Source organism: Cataglyphis hispanica, chromosome 15, assembly GCF_021464435.1.
Source record: "Cataglyphis hispanica isolate Lineage 1 chromosome 15, ULB_Chis1_1.0, whole genome shotgun sequence".
Lineage (NCBI taxonomy): Eukaryota > Metazoa > Arthropoda > Insecta > Hymenoptera > Formicidae > Cataglyphis > Cataglyphis hispanica.
In genome coordinates, this window is record NC_065968.1 from 1,123,242 (window position 1) to 1,144,364 (window position 21,123).

The following is a 21,123-nucleotide window of genomic DNA, read 5'->3' on the forward strand; positions in this document are numbered from 1 at the left end:
AAAAGAAACAATTAAGTATATTATCCTCTTTGAAATAATGTTTTTTCAAAGTTTCTACTTTTCGTCCGAGGCACACACAATGCTATCTTTATATAACAAAATGCTCTCGCGAGCACATTCATGCAGATATAAACGCGTGTGCATGTTGGAAAACGAGCCTATAACCCGATATCTGAATACAGAACCGTCTGTCAAAGTCGAGAATCGTGGAAAGCTGCGAAGTATCGGGTTAGAATCGTAAAAGATGCTTTCTAATCTCGAAATCTTCCGAGAAGCATTGCGCGTTGGACCTATTTCGTTTTATCTTGTATATATATACATATATTGTATATCCCAATCTGTTAGCTTATACATATACATATTTATTCATATCATTTATCTGATACATAATATAAGAATGCAAATCATAAAATTTAATATCCTTTATCTCAATAATTCTGAAAGATTGCATTTTTAATAATTAAAATATTTTTTTTTAATTAAAATTATAAAAAAATTATAGAGAATTAAATACATTGCTTAAAATATTTGTAATCTTTATATTATGTTCGTTTATATTCAAAATATTAATATTATAATTTTAAAACACTTGATTTTGTATCATATTTTTAATATACATTCTTTAAATATATCGCTCGATCACACATAATATGAAAAATGTTTACTAATACTTTTTTATTGTAATGATGAGAAAAATTTTACAAGACAGTATGCTATCTATGAATGATCTTAAAAATAAAAATAAATATATAAATTAAATAGGATATTTATCTTTATTTTGTCACCGAACGAAGTTCGGTGTGACCGCGTCGTTGAAAATTCCATGACATTGATATTATTTGTTTATTGTGACATTTGTCGGCATGGCTTTTATTGTCTCAATCATCGCCAACATAGAAAACGTGTCGGTAAATCTACACGAGAGAAGAGAATTTATTATCGGTACCCTTAAAGAGAGAGAGAAAGAACTCTAACAGAATCCGAGTACCATGGTGGACACGACCTTTGTCTTTACTTCGCGGCATCCGTTTCCGGTCCTTATCTTACGTTACACATGTAACCTCCCGCGTTCCGTCGACCCATTGTTGGCCACATGTGTCTCGTCTCGAGAAGTTTGCTTATGTTGGCCCATCTAACACAGCAAAGCTATGCGCCCAGATCCGAGTGTAAACTCGAAGCGTCGAATCCGCGATATCACCGTAGATGATTCTATCTAATTGTTGACCACGAATGATTCGAGTGGCCTCTGAGTGCGCCCGATTCCAAAGAGAGAATGGCTTTTCTGACTTGCAGTTAGCGAATTATAAGATTATCTTGTTAGTATGTGCGAATACTAATTAATATAATATAATAAAAATATAAAGATCTTTTTAGGCAAAAATATTACAATAAATTATAAATTATATATATATTAGAATTTTGCAAGCTTATATTTTAAATTTGTCGTGCTTTAAATTTACTATTTAAAATACAAAAGTATGTGATTCTTGATTTAAAAGTCTCAGCAATTTCATTGATATACTGCAGTTATCCAGGATTATTCTCCTTGATTCTCGTTTTGCGCGTGTAAGGGAATTTATACGAGTTTCCGTTTTGCTACGAGTGTAAGCAAGGATGAACGCGGTCCGCTCCGTTGGTCTGGAATCGACGGGATCGCATTGAATCTCGTAGAAATCTCGTTTTCTGTCAGCAGTGACAAGACGATCGTATAGTGTCTTAGACATCGCATGCTTTCCATCAACTGTAGGTATATTATTCGTTTTAATATTGAATAATATATTAAAATGAGGTCCACAAACAACAGATGTATATCTCAATTATTTTTAAATTTAATGAATATTAATTCTGCTTAATGATTTATTATATTGAAGAATCAATATATATTTATATGTAAAGTTTTATAGTTTTAACAATAATTTGCACGATTAACCGTTAATAGGTCCATCAAGATTTTTTCGAAATATGTACATCTCGTTAAGCATGCGATGTCTTCGTCTTTCAATTGTAAAGATGTGTCTAGTTTTACTCCAATGAAAAGATAGTGAAAAGTTGAGGATAAGAGAGACAGCGACGAGGAAAAGAGAAAGAGCGCGACCATCCCATGTTGACTTTGGCTCGCAGCCTCCAATTTCGACGGCGACGGCATGGATGGAAATATCGGCCGCTAAAATAAATCGACGACAAAGACCGGCGATTCAACGACACACTCGCTTGTTGGAATGCTCAATCGATGAGTCCTTTCCCTGCCGAAGATAACAACAATCTTGTCCGACAGATTGTATCCCGAGTGTGATAAAAGCGATTCGTTTGCAACTAATAAATAAATTTAAAAAAAAAGTATCTATATGGAAAATTTAATATTGTAATAAATTAAAGAAATAATTTGTGTTATTTTAGAATATAAACAGATTCTATCTCAAAATTTTATACGAATAATATCAAAAATATTTGGGTTTTTAAATTTGCGCTTCGAAGAATCAACAACACAGTACCAAAAAGATCAAGAATGAAGAATTTTCTCTGTCATGATTAATCAGAGTCATTAAACGTTTATATAGCGTGCCTTGAGAAAAACTTCCAATTCGGAAATTCCTTCTCGCGCCTGTGAATAACGTCTTCTCAATATTTTTCAACAAGTTAAATAAACCGACAAATCAGTTCAATTTTATACATAATACGAATTACAGAACGAGGACGAGCCTACCCTCAAAATGCGAACTGTTTGCTACATTATATTTTGAGTATCACACACGTGTATCTCATCGCTCTCTCATGACAGTCGTGACAAAGTCTGGCAAAGGACAAATCGAAAAAAAATCACGCTGTTTGTCAGTAGAAGCGACAAATTCATCACGCTGTTGTATTTTTCTTTTTTCTTCTAAATCAATAAATATTTTTTGCACTAATAAATCCGCTCGCTCGCACAATGTTGCTCTCGGTCGCCTAAGCCGACGCATTGAATCGCGACGTAAACGTCACATATATATCCGGACTGCGATAGCGGCGAGAAGAGGGACGGGGACGTATCGTACAGCAGCCGCCAGCAGCGGAGCTGTGCCGCGGAAAAAGGACATCGAGGGACTCGCGAGACGTGGGAAAGCTGGCCGTACGAAAGACGAGCGAGATGCTCGTGACCATTCACCTGTCAGCTGTCTTCCTCTACGCCGCGTCCCGTCACCAGCGCGATGCTGCTGCTCCGCTGCCTCTTTTTCTTTTTTCCTCATGCTTCTCTCCTCTTGCTCACGGTGGCACATCGGCAATGCCATCGGTTGGCTCACGTAGTCGCGGCCAGCCTACCAAAACATCCTCGACGATCCTCCATTTGACTCGCCATTCAGCGCCGGTGAAACAGCTTAATATAATCCTATTTAAGAAGATGGCCATTGTAACGTTGTGATGGAACCGATGGAACGTGACCGAAATTATTTACTCGTTTATTAGAATCTCCTGCGATTGTCGATTTGATCGGTGTGGGATTAGAATTCGCATTCGTTGCACGCGACGGCGCGAACTCGGCGACTTTGTGGTCGCTTAATCTCAGGATTAAGATATATGTAAGCGGGATATCCTTTAACTTCCAACTACCTTGCGATAATCACGATATACAATAAGATAATCGGGTTAATCAAAAATCACGAATACTTAAAAATCTCTTTCTTTTTATAACGTTGATTATAAATTGAACAAATTATTTTATAAATTTTAAATATTTTTTAATATATATTTTAATATATTTTTTTTAGAATGAAAAAAAGTATATATATTAACTTGAAACGATATATATTACAAGTTAAAAATAAATATATGTTCTGAGAAATCTGTGCATTTGTTCTCTCTATTGTATATAAAACTTAAAAAAATATTTAATTCTCTTGCATTTTATGTTTTGCGAACTTAAAGAGTCAACTTTTTAGAATCAGTTTAGATATGGAAAATACGAAGCGAAAATACGAGATGACAAGATCGAAACAATTCAGCGCAGTGTGAAATCGTAAAATGTTTCTGGTGGAATGTTGCGTACGTGTCCAGTCTTTGAGAGTTCGAACGCCGCGAGGCTGCAAGGGCGAAGGTGAGGAAAATCCTGTCAACTTGGATGGGGTACGACTCCGGAGTACGGGAAGAAGAACGGCTTTTTTACGTGACACGAGACGCCACACTCGCGCTCAATCAGACTTGTCAACGACTTGACCGATGGATCGTTCCGACGACGATCCATCGACGTGCCTGGATCACGCTCCCGCATACACGATCGTGTGATCGATCGAGAATCTCCGTGACGATATACTTCTCCGATCGAGCGACTAGTCGTCTCTTGTGCTCGGTTAACTCTTTTGTAGTTTGTACTAAAGCGTAGTCACGTCAGCGATATATTGAACATAAAATTATCATATTCACTCTTCCATTGTGTGCCGAATTTGATTTGTTAAAGAGATAAAATGTCATTTTTTTAATTGATGAAAGTTTATAAACCTAAAGCTTGAACAATATACGAATAAATTTAAGAACTTCAATATAGAATGGTTTCAACAGGTTCTATCAACTTTGACGCGCGAGTCTAAAATAGAATAAAGTGCGACATAAAAAAATTGTAGTATAACGGGCCAGATCGCGCAACGGTTCGAGAGGATCCTTCGGCGACTGTGGGCTCGCGTCTGAGAACGTCGATCGTTAACGTCCATCGAGACCCTCCGCGTCTCCTCGTAAGGTCGCATTGTTTACGGGCGACGGGGCCCGTGTCGCTCCTTGGAATGATATCGCATAAATAGCCGTGCGAGTCGCCTTCCACGACGTCCAGTCATCGTCCCTCCGGTTATCGCGCGTCTTCCATTGTTGCGCCCTTCTTGGTGCGCAGGAATCCCGCAGGATGTGTCACTGCCTGTGACGCAGCAACCTGCGCGCAGAGCAGGCCGAAGTAGTGACGATGGCGGGGTGGTGGCGGTGGACGGGCGCCTTTTTATTGTGCGCCTTCGAAAAAATGACCACACGAATTTTTTTCTCTCGGTTCCATTGAGTCTGCCTGGAGGGCTTCGAGAAAGCTTTCTCGCTCTCGCATGCCCGGAGTGCCAGGCAGACCCTGGGCCCGCACACCGAACCGGCTTTGCGCGGTTTCATTCATAATACCGGCCGCAGCGCAGGGCCCCGGGCTTCGAGTGGAGGACTCGAACGCGAAGTGGACCGGATGGTATTTCACTTCTTGACAGCCGTCGCTCCTCCTCGTTCGTTCCTTCGAATTACGAGTATACCGAAGGCAGGCATTTTGCTTACTGTATAAATAGTCACCGCGATATATAGATGATCCGCGCGCGCGCGCAAGTAGCGCCGACTTCGAGGAAAGGGGGATAGATCTGATAAAATGGTGTGAGTCGACGTGTTGGTATTAACGTTTCTCTGTCAACGTTATAGAATAGTAGATTAGTGAATAATGAGACTGAACAATATATAAGTGGAATATTACAAAACTTTTCCCATCCTATGACAAAAAATGGAAAGCTTGTGATATTTTTTCCCTTTCTTTGTTTATATTTATTTATATATTGCTATTAATATGATGATTAAATCATCTCATATATTTGTATTTTTTTTTTTATTTATTCTCAGATTTAGAATGCGACAAAATTATGCATGGACTAAAATAATACGAGTTAATCTTCTTTATTATAATTACGTGTTGTATAATTCAATGTTAAATCTCATTCAACCTCATGATGGAGAGATTAATGATCAGAGTATCAAAATGTCATCAAGTCATGATTTTCGCAAGCCTATTCCGCAAAATCATTTATCTTCTTTCGTTTAGGCAGGAATATTAATAGAATATTACGTTACAATGATAAAAAAATTCATTATTATTCATTGAAAAAGAGGCTGTAAATCTCTTCTTCTTAAGAAAAGAGAGAGAGAGAGAGAGAGAGAGAGAGAGAGAAATAAACATTTTTCCAAGGGACATTTATTACTCAATCAATTACATAATTGTATTTAATTTGGACACACATTTATTTTGTAATACTTTATCTCCTCCTTAAAGAAAGAAAAGATTTTTCTAAGATTATTAAAAAATGACATTATTCTTCGACATTTTCAATATGATGAAATAAATTGTGCATTAAACGATAAAAAATTATGTTCAATGACGTGATATTCTGTAATAAATTATAATCGCGTGCATCGATTTTCGATGACAGATGGTCATGTTGATCCTGAAGAAGTCAGGCTGTCTACCGCGAGAACAGGAATTTCGGAACGTGGAATTTTACCTTACCCCGTTAAATATTTGCTTTTTCGCGAGGCACTCGAAGAGCTTTGACGCCTCACCGCGGCCTCGAGCGTCACGATGATTTTTCACTTTGGCCACGTGGGTGACTGAGAGCGCATCCCGATGACTTTCATCCGCGGCCACGTGGATGATGCGCGCATCCGATCATTCACGGCGGATCTTGAAATTTATTATTCATAGATTTATGAGACGATGTAATCTGCGCCACTAACATCGACTTGTGCAAATAAAATGAAAATATGATTTAGAGAACGGATTGCTTTCACGGATTGCTCTAGGAGAGCTAATTATAACCGAAGTAATTGCATATATTATACCCGTGAAACAGTTTCGTTTTTGTATCGTAGAAATAGATATATTAGACTTTCGTAAAGTTAATAATTAATTTTTTTTTAAATTCGCAGAGAGATAAATCCAAAGGATTAACTAAGATGAATAAGAAATTCGAAGAAATCAAAGTCGAAATCGCGAAGCGTAAAATTCGCATAGATAATTCAGAGAGATCATATCACACATTTGTAACCTAATTTCCGGGCCCGTGTCGTTAAATTCGTTACTGCCGCAGTCTCGCTTTTATTTTTATTCCCATTTTGCGAGTTAACTAGTAGACGGCTTGGCACCACGCACGTACGGTGCCATCATCGCGCGAATGTGACACGCCCGAGTATTATTCTTCCGGTCGATTCATCGATCGTTGGTCCATTTTATGCGTTGATTTATCGTTGATTTATTGCCTGTTTGCACTCGCACTGCTCAGCCAACTGCAGAAATGCGACGAATGACCGATTTACGATCGATGATCGGAGGCATCGCTATGACGTGACGGTCTGTTAGTCATTAAAAAATAAACAAAGGAGATAAAATTGATGTAAATCTGAGAAAGAGAAGAAAATCTCTGATCAATAAATATCTCTCTCAGCATTTTTAAAATGATTAATATAATATATTTTGAGAAATTAATAATTTTTCTTTATACAATAATTCGTTGAGCGAATACTATTATACATATGTTATTATATTTTATTCTTGTTTCTCTTCATTAAAAATATTATGTCAAAATTACATTGAATTTATGTGTTTTAATACTAAATTTATATATACTAAAAAAAATCTATCAAAAATGTAAAATAAATTCATGCTAACATTGTAAATATCATCAATAGTTTAATTAAAAATCTTACATCTATATTAATAAATTACGAAATGTTAAAATGTAATTCATTCGCTTTTCGTCGATCCTACGACACCCTATATGACAAAGTTATTTGCCATCGCGAGGGTCGAAAGGGTTAATTGCTCTACAAGGTTTGGCTTCGGGCTTAGCGGTGGGTGTTCTTACGGCTTTTCGAGTAGAGTGTCGGATGGTTTTGCTATCAAACGGCTGAACGCCTCCCAAGACGAATGTCCCGCGTCACCCTTGATTTTTCGTCTCTTCGTCATCGACGACGTGCCTTCTCCCCATCTCCTTCCCTCGCTCCCGTAGAAACACGCAGCTTTCATGCCCCATTACCGCCGCTTTGAAACACACCACGGTAGACCAATGAGCTTTTTTATTGCTCTATTATTGGCAGCGCGGTTCACCGAGCCTCGCAAAAGGTACCTCGGCGATTTCACAAAAGGCTGCCGACTGTTCTTTTAGCGGTGCCGCTAACTCGGCCGGCTGCAACCAAGTAGCTTCCTTTAAGAAGTTATCTCTCAATTTGAAGGCTCCTCGCTAAGTTTCCTCGAGTCTCTCGTTAATGTCGTCGCTTTTTTGAAGAATATTGGCTGCAGCTTGAATTCACAGAGACTCAAGGAATTAAATGAGAGATTACAATTATTCGCCAAATTTATATTGATATCATTATTGCTTGATAAAATATTAATATCTTTTTGTTATATTAATTTGTTACATCTTTTTTTATATTAAAGCACAATTGCGGGAAAAAGAAACTAATCAATCACATGTCTGATTGATTGATATGCAATCTAGAATATTCTTGTATTCATGGAAATCGCAATCTCGTAATCCTCACAGAGAGAAGCTTACGATCATTGGATTACGAATGTTTGACACTTTATTTATTGACCCGCCAACTAACTTTTCCAGAGAAGATCCACGATTAGATCAGTCTGTAGTGATCTAACATAAGTCAATCCTCTCAAATTCCGACAAATAAGCGTGAGTTAATTGAAATAAATATAATAATAAAGCATACATGTACAAACAACAATAAATTAAAAGATAATATAAATTCATAAAAATGGCTTTTTATCGCAAGATATTTCAATAATTTTATACTAAATAATTATATTAATATTCTACTTCACAGTATGCCATTACTAGAATAGTAAGTCAAAATTGCATCCATAGAATTAAATGACAACAGGTGAGATATTAAATCTATCGTAATGATCTGTAATGCAAGACTGTCCAGAGCGTTGTTTTACCGAATGTAATTTTCCGCTGCGAATAGTTGACGCATCTGTCATAAGTGCGTTCCTAATATACTACTGCAACGTCCATCATAGGCGACAGCCTAAGTCAACATGGCTTACTGTCATCATTAACAAGACATTATCGTAACTTCTAAATCGGAAAATGCTAGTACAGCCTCCCGAACACTCTTCAAGTACAATAAAATGGACAACTTAATTACTGCACTTGTTAGAAGATATACGTTATACGAAGATTGCCATTATTAATTCTTCTTTAATTACTACAAGATTTATTCTTCTAGTATAACAGATATGTAAATATGTTGCGTACCTTTTTTCGAATATTAAATAATATGAAGTTCTAAATGAAATTATCAAAATAAAATTAAATATCGATAATATCTATGATTTACATTGCCAAAAATTTGATTCCATTGCTTATTGCAACGTGAGATTTTTATTAATTATCAAAAATAATTTATTATTTATTTGATTAAATTTCTATTAAAGAGATAAAAGATTAATATTAATATTAAAGCGTTAGGATATTTAAACAAAAAAATTTGCGATGCTTTTCGGACGCTTAATAGAATTGCTTAACAAACGTTTTCATATCAAATATTTCTATCATATTCATTGAACGATATTAATTTTTGTGAATACTAAGGATAAAAGGGATGAACGCTTATAAAGAGAACGAAGGATTTTATATCGCACCGAAGCTTCCTACGCTTCTTTCGGGCTCAAAGTATACACGTCGGATAAGAGAGAGGAAGTACTTTTTATTCTACCTCCACGTCCTACGCGTATATTTAACTTAGCATTCCTACTTCAACACCTCCTGCGCATTATGTACGGCGAGGATGTTCTGGCACCTTGCTAATCTTTCACATTTCATACAAGGTATTATACTTTTAAAATATGCAGTAACATATGTGTAACATAAATGTAAATAAATAACAAAAAATAATTCAGCTGATATTTTAACTCATAACAATATATTCTTGTTGGGATCGAAAAATTTTTATATAATTCTCTCTCTCTCTATAAAAAAAGACATATTTTTATTATACTCAAAATTAAACAAGATTCACAATGAGTCGGATTATTATATCTGACGTAATAAGTAGCTAATATTAGATACCATGTATGCAAGAGACAAGGAATGAGGGAGAAAGAGAGCTGTGTCCAATATCTCACGCATTGCGTGTGCCCACATAGTACAGAACTACCGGCTCGCAAAGTGTCAAAGATTCCACACGCTGCAGATATACTTACTGTTACGTACTGAGAATATTCTGTCAATCGTCGGCGGAGCTCGTTAGCAGCATCCGTCAGAATCGCGGACACGTCTCGGCGTCTTGGCTTCTCGAAATAATCGCATAGAGCAGACCTCGCTTTTTTCGCTTCTCTCTCTTTTCCATGACACACAGATAGAGAAATAAAACATCCTATGTACCTTTAATTATCGCTCTAAGTTTCATATTTTTAGCAAAAATTATTTTATTGTCTTTGAAGCTCATATTGGCGAATGATAATGGAATGTTGTAACAATATATAGAAAAGATTTCCATATAAAAAATAGAGATAAACTATTATTTAAAAATCCCGAAGAGAAATGCAAATCAATTTCAAGATCTCTCATATAGTTTTATCGAAAGATCAATAAAATAATTTTGAAGCTGGATCTTTTTTTATTCATCAAAAATAAAAAGAAAGTTTTAGCATTCTGAAACAATATGTTTACATTAACATTATATTACTATATATATTATTATAGAAAGCATTAACAGCTGTAACAGCTTAGATAGGATTGTAAAATTTCATTTTAACAACGAATAATAACAATATATGTTTTAACAGCATAATAATTATATATACTATTATTTATAATTGTAATAATGTGTATATATTTATATAAATGCAATTAAATAATACTACGATATACACACATATGCGCGTACATATATTTTAAATTTAATTATTTCATAGTGATTAGAGATACGACATTATATAACGCGTTGCGCAACAAACGATCGCTGCAACTTGTCATTCGAGCGAACAAAAAAAACAATTCACTGTATTCTGAAGGGTGTTGCGATTTTACTTCCGTGCATGGATCTGCATGCGAAGTACCAAATACGCGGAACGAGTCATTCGGATAAAATGCGTGAATAAATAAGTAAGATCTGCTCTGCACGGGACGAGATCGCGATCAGCGCCGGTAGTTCGTTCGCCCGTTCGTGGTTTTGCAGGTGGTTTTGCGTGAGGACACGGGCGAACCGTCGGCCGACGTTGTTTTCAGAACAAACCGGCGAGCTTATACTCATAACAGGAAAAATATTAAATCACCGTACGCCGTCGGCCCCCTCGAAGCTCTCGTCACCCTTTCCGCGCAATGATCGAGCGATCCTTAATCTCGCTAACTCCTTTCCGCCGTTTTCGAACGATCGCGCGCCATTACGTGACGATTAATTACGTAGATTATTATGTGAGTTACTGAAATAACTGACTAGGAATATCATTTTCATACTTTGGCCCCGTAATCTTATTTTTCATATCGAGAAAAGCGAAAAGATTGGATTTCTGTTTCATCTTTTAATGACATTAATCGCTTTAATGGCGTTAATCGATTAATAAATTCGTACAATAATTAATAATGTAATAAGAGATGTTTCGTTATAGAATAGTGTGCGCTATATATGTGATATATGTGCGAATAACGACGAACAATAAAAAATAGAAAATGATTCATCCATTCTTACATCTAGTAATTAGACTTTACTATTTCGATTCTCTCTACCATGTGTTAATACTTAATCCGTTATACACGTTGTACTCTCTCAGAGTTTGTTGGACGTCTGCCACTTTTAAACGAATAATGTGATTTATGATGAAATACAAGCCCTCTACGCCAGTAATAATTCACCTTCTTCCCCACAATGTAATCTCTCGTTCTTAAACATCGTTGGCGGCGAGAAATTAAAGAATTAATTTTTCTCGTTATATATTTCTAATCAGCTTTTTCAAGGAGACCTAAAAAAAAAAAAAAACGTTAGACGTAAAATGTCACAAGGCAAGTTTCATTTTTACGATAACGTAGGAGCATAGAAGATTCACCAACACCAGTTCAATACCCCAGAGAAAAATTCACCCGATTTCTATTTCGGGCTCGCGGCAAGTAGTAAACAATTCCGCGGATACCGCTCGTTCCTTTTGTTCTCTCTAGTCTCTCGCTCTTTTTTTTCCCCTCCTCTCTCTCTCTCTCTCTCTCTTTACGTTGCTCCATTCACAGGCGAGTGCATTTGCCGCCACCCGTACAATATGTGTATCGGGCAGGCCCCACAAATAGCATTAAGTCATTGCTGCTGCCCGGTCGTGCGCGCTCTATCTCTCCCGCTGTCGCCTGAGCTCGTCGATCGCATTGTTGTGCCTATGTACGGCGCCCCCGTGCATGGGGCTACGCGCATCTTATTCTCATAGGCCCGACCGAGAGATTCAGTAGACCACAAGAACACAATGGCGATCATTGTTTTTAATTCAGTCGGAACGAGGGAGGATGCTCCCTTCTCCTCGACCCTCCTCTCTCGTCGCATGCCACTTTTAGCCATCGGACCAAGTTTTGCAATCGTTTCTTTGATCGTTCCACGTCCCGTCTCGCTCAAACAAGAGTTTTAATACGCGGATAATTTTATTACAAATTGAATATCTCTTGAATATACCTTTCTTTTTGTACGCAAGATAGAGATTTATAAATATTTAATAAAATATTTAAGTGTTTTAAGGAAATAGAAAAATTCTATTGCATGAGGCTCGTGTATATGTATTGCGATAGAAATATTGAAATTTTTACGATGAAAAAAATATAAACGATTGTATGAATATTTTCCTACAAATTCAACGTGTTTCTATCTGTTGGCAACGCACATTAGAATTAATAAAGAAAAGATCAAATCTCCGAAAATGATCAACGGGTCGATAGGTAGGAGGAGGAGGCAGAGGGCGAAGGTGAGGGAATGTATTTGTGGATACGTTCACGTGGATTTCACGGTAAATCGAGCGCTTTTAACAACGGGTACGTACTGTTACGCAATACTATTGTGCGCGAATGCCTCCTGCGGTGTCACGGTAGAATGCCGGTCGTCGTGGGGCGTATCTTGCCAAATGGAATTACAACGGGGATCATAATGGCTCAATCGACCCGTCGTTGATGCGGCTTAGCCAAGGAAGAGGACGCCAGCGTATACTCGGAGCACACGGTAGATCGAGAGAGATCGCAGGCACGAAAATATACGCTCTGTATTCTATCCATTAAGGCGATACAACACATGGCAAAATAGATTGCACCTATGTCATCTACGAAAGCTTTCTGAGAAAGTTTCGTATCTTTTAAGGATATCGCTTGCGCAAACCTTTTCACGGTTCATAATCCGTTCTACGATTTCATGTAATGCGGTTAGTCGTATAGACTGCAATGTGTCTTTGATAGAAAAGGCCTTCTAATGTGGAAAAATCATTTTCGTTTCCTCGATTATATATAAAATCACTCTTTTAGTGAAATAAAATTATTACATGATTTGTCGCCAGTTTATTCGAAATATGAATATGAATTTTTTAGGTTCCGAGAATTTTTATGATTTTTTCATTCACGAATATTTTTTCTAAAATTTAAAACTTTGGAACTTTAGATTTACTTGTGTTTTAGATTTTTTTTTTCTAAAATATAAAGCCTTTAGTTCAGTTTAGAATTTTTGACGCTTCTCGCATTCGTAACATTTTTAACTCATTTCCCGAACATGCCGAAGACACGAAGAGATACGGTATCTCCATAGCATTTCGAGGAACAAACTCACGAACAATAACGATGCCTCGTTAACACGCTGGAGAACACATCGGGGACCGAGGAAACGGAGTGTCCCGCGAATACATACTTCGCTCGGCCGTCGATTCCGAGAATAAGCGAGCCTCGCTCGGAGATTTAATGGCGTCAGAAATTTCGGGTGTCGGGATTCCGTGGGACGCACGCACGCACGCACGCACGTACGTGTAAACAACAGCCACGGTGTCGGTCGACGCGCAGCACGGGGGTTGAACACCCTAAAATTAGCCCCGCGGGAGCGGGGGACACGACCGCGTGTACGCGACCCGGGGCCCACACCCACACGCGTGGAGAGCGTGAAAAAATGCTTACATTATCATCCGTAATTTCGTAAACACCCGACCGATCTTGGCGGACGACCTGTGACGACGCGCGACGCGTCTGTTGCTGATGGCCGTTGCGGGTGGCCCTCGAATAATCGACACTCTCTCTCTTTCTCTCGCCGCTTCCGTTACTGCTACGACTTTCGAGTCTGTTGTGAGTTACAGCGTTCATATTATAGGATAAATATAAAATATTCTTCCATAAATATAAAAAATGTATTGAAAAATAAAGTAAATGAATTAAGCTAATTAGACATCTCATCTCAAAGAATAAAATTTAAAGTCAAAGAGAAATCTGAAAAATATAGAATCAAATAGAAAAACGAGAAAGAATTGATCAATTTTGAAAAAGTTATAATATTGCTATAATGACGGCATTTTTTAATTACGGCATTTGTCATTTATATGATTGAAAAAATAAATTAATAACCATTTTTTAAAAAAATTATAACTACAACATTTCTTAAATGTTTTGACATTTCAACAATATTCATTCATAAAATTATATTAAATCAAAATTACATAAATATATTTTCAAGAGTGTTATATATTACATATTAAATATATTTATTAATATGTAACTATATCTCTTTTATATATATATATATATATATATATATATATATATTATGAATAAAATAAAAAATTAAATATAAAATATTAATTGTTTCTTTCAATAAAAGTGATAATATATTTTAATATATTAACAATATTATATATTTAAAACTACATATACACATACACATCTTTATCCGCTTTTACATCGAATAATTTATCACTCTAATCTTGATAAATTACGCTTTAGAATTTATCCGAAATAATATGTAAATGAGTGAAAATTGCTCGGACATAAAGCGTCACGTTGTATCACTCGGACATAAAGTATTCACGAGCGTGTTATAATTCGACATAGCTGAATCGCGCATCGAGTGATCATCGTGTGTGTTCGCACTGTGGTTAATTAATTGCCTATTTCAAATTCGAATTACGTGTCGCTCTTGCGCCTGTGTCGCGGGATAGCCGCGGGCACGTTGTAGAGTGGAATGAACGGGATGTACGAGAAGTGTATTCGATGCTCTGATACCGGCGCGACTATTCGCCATCGCCATGGATAGATGTGTCAATTAAATACGAAATTATCGGGTAAAACGGCTTCGATAGTTGGCTCATAAACAAGGCGCGTCCCATTTAGCATTTAATGTCATAATAACGTTCGCATTTTCGAGCCTCCATTGTTTGACCGGTGTTTACTTTATTTTGCATTAAAGCGCGCGATTAAGCCATCCATATCAGTCTCCCTCGAATGTATTTATCTATCCGAATATACGCGATATTAATTCCGTATCTTTTGGACAGCGAGCGGTTTCCTCTTCCGAGGTGTGTCTCCGTTTAACAAAAACTCTTTTCAACGAAAACACGTCGCCGCGAGGCGTTCCCTATTTTTCTTTCCGCGATATTCTCGATTATATTTCTACGAAGTTTCCGTCTGCGAGATAACTCGTTACGTTTTTCCCCCCCCCGCTGTTTCCCGCGTTGCTGTTGCAACGAACGATACAAACGGTGCACGGATGTGCAACTCGCGATTACATGATGCGGCAAGAAACTTGTGCGCGACAACGTCCGGAAAAATAAGCGATGAATTAGTAGAACAAATACAAGAGCCGTTGTTTTTATCCCTCCGTGCGCGTATCCGGCTTTGCAAAAGGAGTCAACAAAGACAGGACATAACCGTCAATAGATAACAAAATGTGTTATCGGAATAGGATCGATTTTGTAATATAGTATACACAATACAAGAGTTTTTTTTATATTATCGTATTTTTATATACCCGAAGATTTATTTGTTAAACATAATAAAAAGAAATTCGCTACAAAAACGCAAAATTAACTTGACACAAAAATATATTTGTCGATCGAGTTCAACGATCGCCTTTACTGAGAATGAGTGAGAATGCATCGTAATTTCACAAATTAATAAAAGAATTCTAAAGTCATTAAAATTAAAATATCTTTGTGTCATATAATCACGATAATTTTATACGGGCAAATTTATTAATATGATCATCGATTCTCAATTTGAAGCTTTCAGTACTTACGGTTTTGTAATATGCTTCTCTTGCCTCGATCCTCTCTGGATGCTGTATTCGCCCATTCTTCCTGCCATCCCCTTCCCTTCTACCGTATATATAATAGTTCTCTCCAGTTCTATCAATTTTTATCTGAGAGACTGTGTGTGCGTTGGTTGATTTTTCCTGTGTACTGGCACGCGAATCAATTTCCATTGGTCCATCGCTTTCCAGGGCTCATCTCTGTCACCCTCCGGTCTACATCCCTCGTCCGTCTCCTCTTTTTTTCTCTCTTTGTGTCTCTTTCTCTCTTTTTCTCTTCCTCGCACTTTTTTGCTCTACCTTTCTCTCTCTCTTTTCTTCCGCGTCCGTCTCTCTCTCTCTCTCTCTCTACCTTTCTCTATCTCCACCATCGTTCTTTCTCGCCGTTGATTTCTGCAAAAGGGATGGAGGCGGAGTGAAAAGGACGCGGATCGCCGCTGTATGTACGCGGGTGTGTGGTATCGTGCGGTTAGGTCACGGCTCTCTCTACCAACGCGTGCGATTCCGCGTTTCGCCGCGGGTCCCTGGGAAACCGTGCACCTGCCATCCTTTCGCTGAAACGGGCAGACGACGGCGGAGCAGCGCAGAGTTTCGTCTCTCTCCCTCTGCTGCGCTTCGTCCTTTACCCACCGCCAGCAGCTATGCAAGCTTCTTCATCTCGCCGTCTCTTTCTCTTCTCTAACGATGCCGTTCTCCCGGTTCTACGCTCCCTGCTCTGGTATTAATTAATTACATAACGAAATACATCTGTTAAATTCCGAATTACAAGCCGATATGAGCCTGCAGCTATATTAATTTTTTTTTTCTACCAATCGTTACATATGGTCCATTTAAAAAATTGAAGGATTCGAGATATATCTTTTATTTATATTGAAATAGTGTACCTGAGGTTGATTCATTCGCATATTTATTGCGATATATACGAAATCGATTGTAAAGACAATCACCTCTTACATATATATTACAAGAGCATTTTAATTTCTCAAATTTTACAATTTCTAATGCTTGAAATTTTGCATCTTCCAGTTTTACAGATGAATATATAAAAATATTTAAGCAATTTCACAACGAGTTTTATAATCCTTTACGAATATTCACTGCTTACTTTCAGCACGTCTGGATCCTTAATGCTTCCTTTTTTAACTTTAGGTAGTTTTAATCTGTATTTTTGGATTTTCGTATTTTCTGTGAGAATTTTCAGGCTGTTTCGCTCTTTGGTGTACTTAAAATCCCCGCCTTTCTTCTTTCAAATTACTTTTCTTTGAATTTCTCGAATTCCTTTGAATATTCAAGATCTATCTGCTTTAGATATTTTGCGTTTTTGCACGTTTCTAAGATTTGATTTCAACACTTTAACATTTTTTTAATTTGTACTATTTGCTAAACTGATCTATCCAAATATGTTATTCTTATATAACGTATTTTATTACAGTCCTGAGGAGACTGGATATAGATCTATCCATGCTCACGTTATTCTCTCGAGATAAAATTAATCAAACGATCGCTACTGGATTTTCCCACATATAGCGTGGTTTTAGTTTACGATCTCGCGTAAGAAGGGAGCAAGAAGAGCGAAAAGAAAAAGACATCGGCGTTTCCACGCGCGAACGCATAAGACAAAGAGGGGAAACGCGCGAGCACATATCCGTGCCGCCTCACCGCCCTACGTCAGTTTCGTAGAGCAAATTGTTTGTTTAAGTAAGGCCCGGAGCCAAACTCTTTTTACTTGCCTTTTCCTCGCTCGAAATTGATGATTGCACGCACCGCTAATATGGCCACAACGGTTACGCGCGAGGCGGAGGGCGAGGAGAAAAAAAAAAAGGAAAGGAAGAAAAAGACGCGATGATGCGCGCTAGACAGAAACATGCTACGGAGGAAATTTTGTAATGTCGAAATAATTGCCGAAGAAGCGTCGCGAATCGACTTTCTCGATTTAATTTGAATTCTGAAATTTTGCTTTAGTTCAAGACGCGAAACTCTTTTGTTGCGAATAAATATTTCGCATGTTTTCATTTCACTTTTTTCAATCATTCTTTAATAATAAAAGAAAGAATGTTTTATGAATCGACTCAATGTGTATAAGTCAATGTAAATAAAATATTTTGTGAGATTATATCAGCTCACAAATGCAATTAAAAAAGTAACTCTGAGAACATTCTAAGCGATTCTCCTTCAAGCGTGTTTATAATGCACGTGGTAAGTCAACCTAACACTTAAACATTTTTTGTCAAAAGAATGTTTTCTTGTCAGACCATATCCTTTTCGCTACCGTTCGCTACCGTCATGTGTTTTAAATTTTAATCCTTTAACACCTGACATATTAAGTTGTTTTCATCACAATTCCAAAAGAGTGAAAAAATTCCAGCTGTCATTATAGTTGCTTAATGCTTTTAATGTCACAGCATTTTCATCATTTTTCATGATTTTATTGAGGACGATATTTTCCTTAAATACTTAATAAAAGTCACAATACATTTTATTTATTATATATTAAATATTAAACATTTATTCTGTTTTGCTATTACAATATTTAATTCATCAATTAAAAAATTATATGACGCGAATAATCTCGAACGGATATCGTAAAATGTTTACCGTAGAGATAAAGAACAAGAGGGGGCTGCTGCATTGACTTTTTCACCCTCGAATCGCGAGTCTTAGCATCGCAGTACCGCGCTCGGGTGGTTGAATTTGTGTGTTTGCGTGGATTATTGAAAAGTCAATAATGGCGCGAACATTTACGCACAGTGCAAATAGCTCTTTCGACATACTTGGTTTTCGCTCACTGACATTAATTTACATGATCGATGCGTAAATGTAGCAAACACATACACTAAATACTGGCATTTTTAAATATTTATTTACCGCTTCTATACGATTGGAAATAAAAAGAAAAAATATACACATATAAATTACGCACGAAATAATTGTGAGAAAATAATTAATTATGTTACAGTCTTCAAAGAGGCAAAGAAAAACTAACATGCGTGCATGAGATTTACAAGACAAATATACAATGACTCATAAAAATCTTTAAACATTCATATCTATAAATTGAATAAAATTGTTTAAATATTTGAAATATATATATATATATATATATATAACATCTTTGTAATATTAATAAAATGTGACTCATAAAAGTATTTATAAGCCAAAATATATTAGATGTTAATTATTAAATTATAACACATTACTGCAATATTTTCCACGTCATTACATAGTCAAACAAATATTCATATAAATTCCGCAAAAACAACTATGGACCGGTTGATTTAAAATCACATTTTGCAAAAGGCTCGACGTCGTCTTCCGCCCCGGGCTGGACTTAACCCCATCTGCCGAAACACGTGCTCCGAATAAAGCGAGGGGTTTAAGAACAAGGGTTTTGAATGAACCCGTCAATCTGTTGGTTGGTTGAAAGATAGAGTGTCTATATTAACCTACACGCCGTCGCCGTCAGAGTCCCAAAATTTTTCTCGAACAAGTTAATCCACTTTGTTCCTTTTGCTTAAGGACACGTAAAGTCTTATCCCATTCACCGGAAGTATTCAGTTCTTTCTAAGTTTTCGAAGTCGCATTTTATGCTTAGGCAGGCAAATTTTCAAACGAGAAAAATCCTAAATCTTAGGATCCTACAACTGTTCTTGGAATGTATACGCGGTTGTCATACTAGGTCAACTATCTGCGATCTTCGAATGACAGGTCTTTCGATAATTTAACGCGTTTTAATATTTAAATTTTCATATTTTCAAATCGTCGCTTGAGAATGCTTATTTTTCTTTAATTTTCCAACAATTACACGGTTCTTTCTAAAATTCTGAAAATTTTATATTTAAGAATTCTTTAACCATCGTTCAATATCATCTTAATCTTCAAGGATCGAATATAATTTTTTTATAACAGCTTTTTTATTTGCCCTTTTTCCAACTACCATCTCCGATTTCGATAATCTGCATCGATAAAATAAGCGGCATGGATATTTTGGTATGCTACCTTTCGATATCGATAGCTACAATACGCCTTCGCTGCCGACGGAATAACGATTCTTGGATCGCTACTAAAATTAATCATCGGCTGATGCAGATTAGGAACATGCGGGTGTCAAAAGGCGGATGTGCTACGTGTTGGATCCGTGCAACCATCATAAATCCTGCGGCGCGAAAAGACGGAATGCCGATTTGGTTTGGTTAGATGTTGGAGCAGCATAAACGTTTCCGCTCTCGCGCGTTACGATACGCGACATTAATCTATCGAGAATTCTGCGAAATTCGCAGCAAGCTCTATCATTTCATCGCCAACAACTTTGCTTGGGTTTTATGCGGAAATGTCTATTACTCATTTGTCATGAAAAATGTAGAATTAATGTAAGAAATTAATTATGTGGAATTATTTTGGCACATATTTAATAGTACTATGCAAATAAATGATATTATTTAAAAATATGAAAAAAAAAATTTGCAGAAAAAAAAAATTTTGTAAATATATTATAGGGAAAAGTTATATTTTTTGGAACAAGTGGCATTCTACATCTTGCACTAGTTTTATTCTGTTCTTATTGTGTTATCGTGCATCTTATGTATTTGTAACAATTTAATTTTCATCGTTATATGGAGATATTAATTTTGCTCTTTCTTTTAACATTTTTTTCTAATTCCCAAAATGCAAATTTAAATTGTGTCAAATAACAAATATAAAACGATGAATGCGCGATGCTCTCGAACAAAGTTGCAACGATGGTCGCAACAATTAAACGTCGAGTTATTTTCACGCATACTTAGCTTATTTTGACAGCGCGGTTATCAATATTTCCGCCAGTATAGTTTCACCAATAAGTACAAATATAAAAACATATTTCGCGTATAAACGATGTTATGCGACAGCAAGCAATAAACATTCAGCGTTTTCACTAATAATACTTTTGCAAGTGCACGCCTCGTAAACAAAACGATGCATATGATGCAAGCAGCTTTCATGACGGGTTTTGAAGAAGAGACAAAACATTATTCGAGATTTTTGCGTTTATTTCGTAAGTGTGTTCGCATGACGTACTCATCCCTACGTGTACTGGTACGTATAATAGTATAATAATAATATTAATATCAATAGACGCGCGCGCGC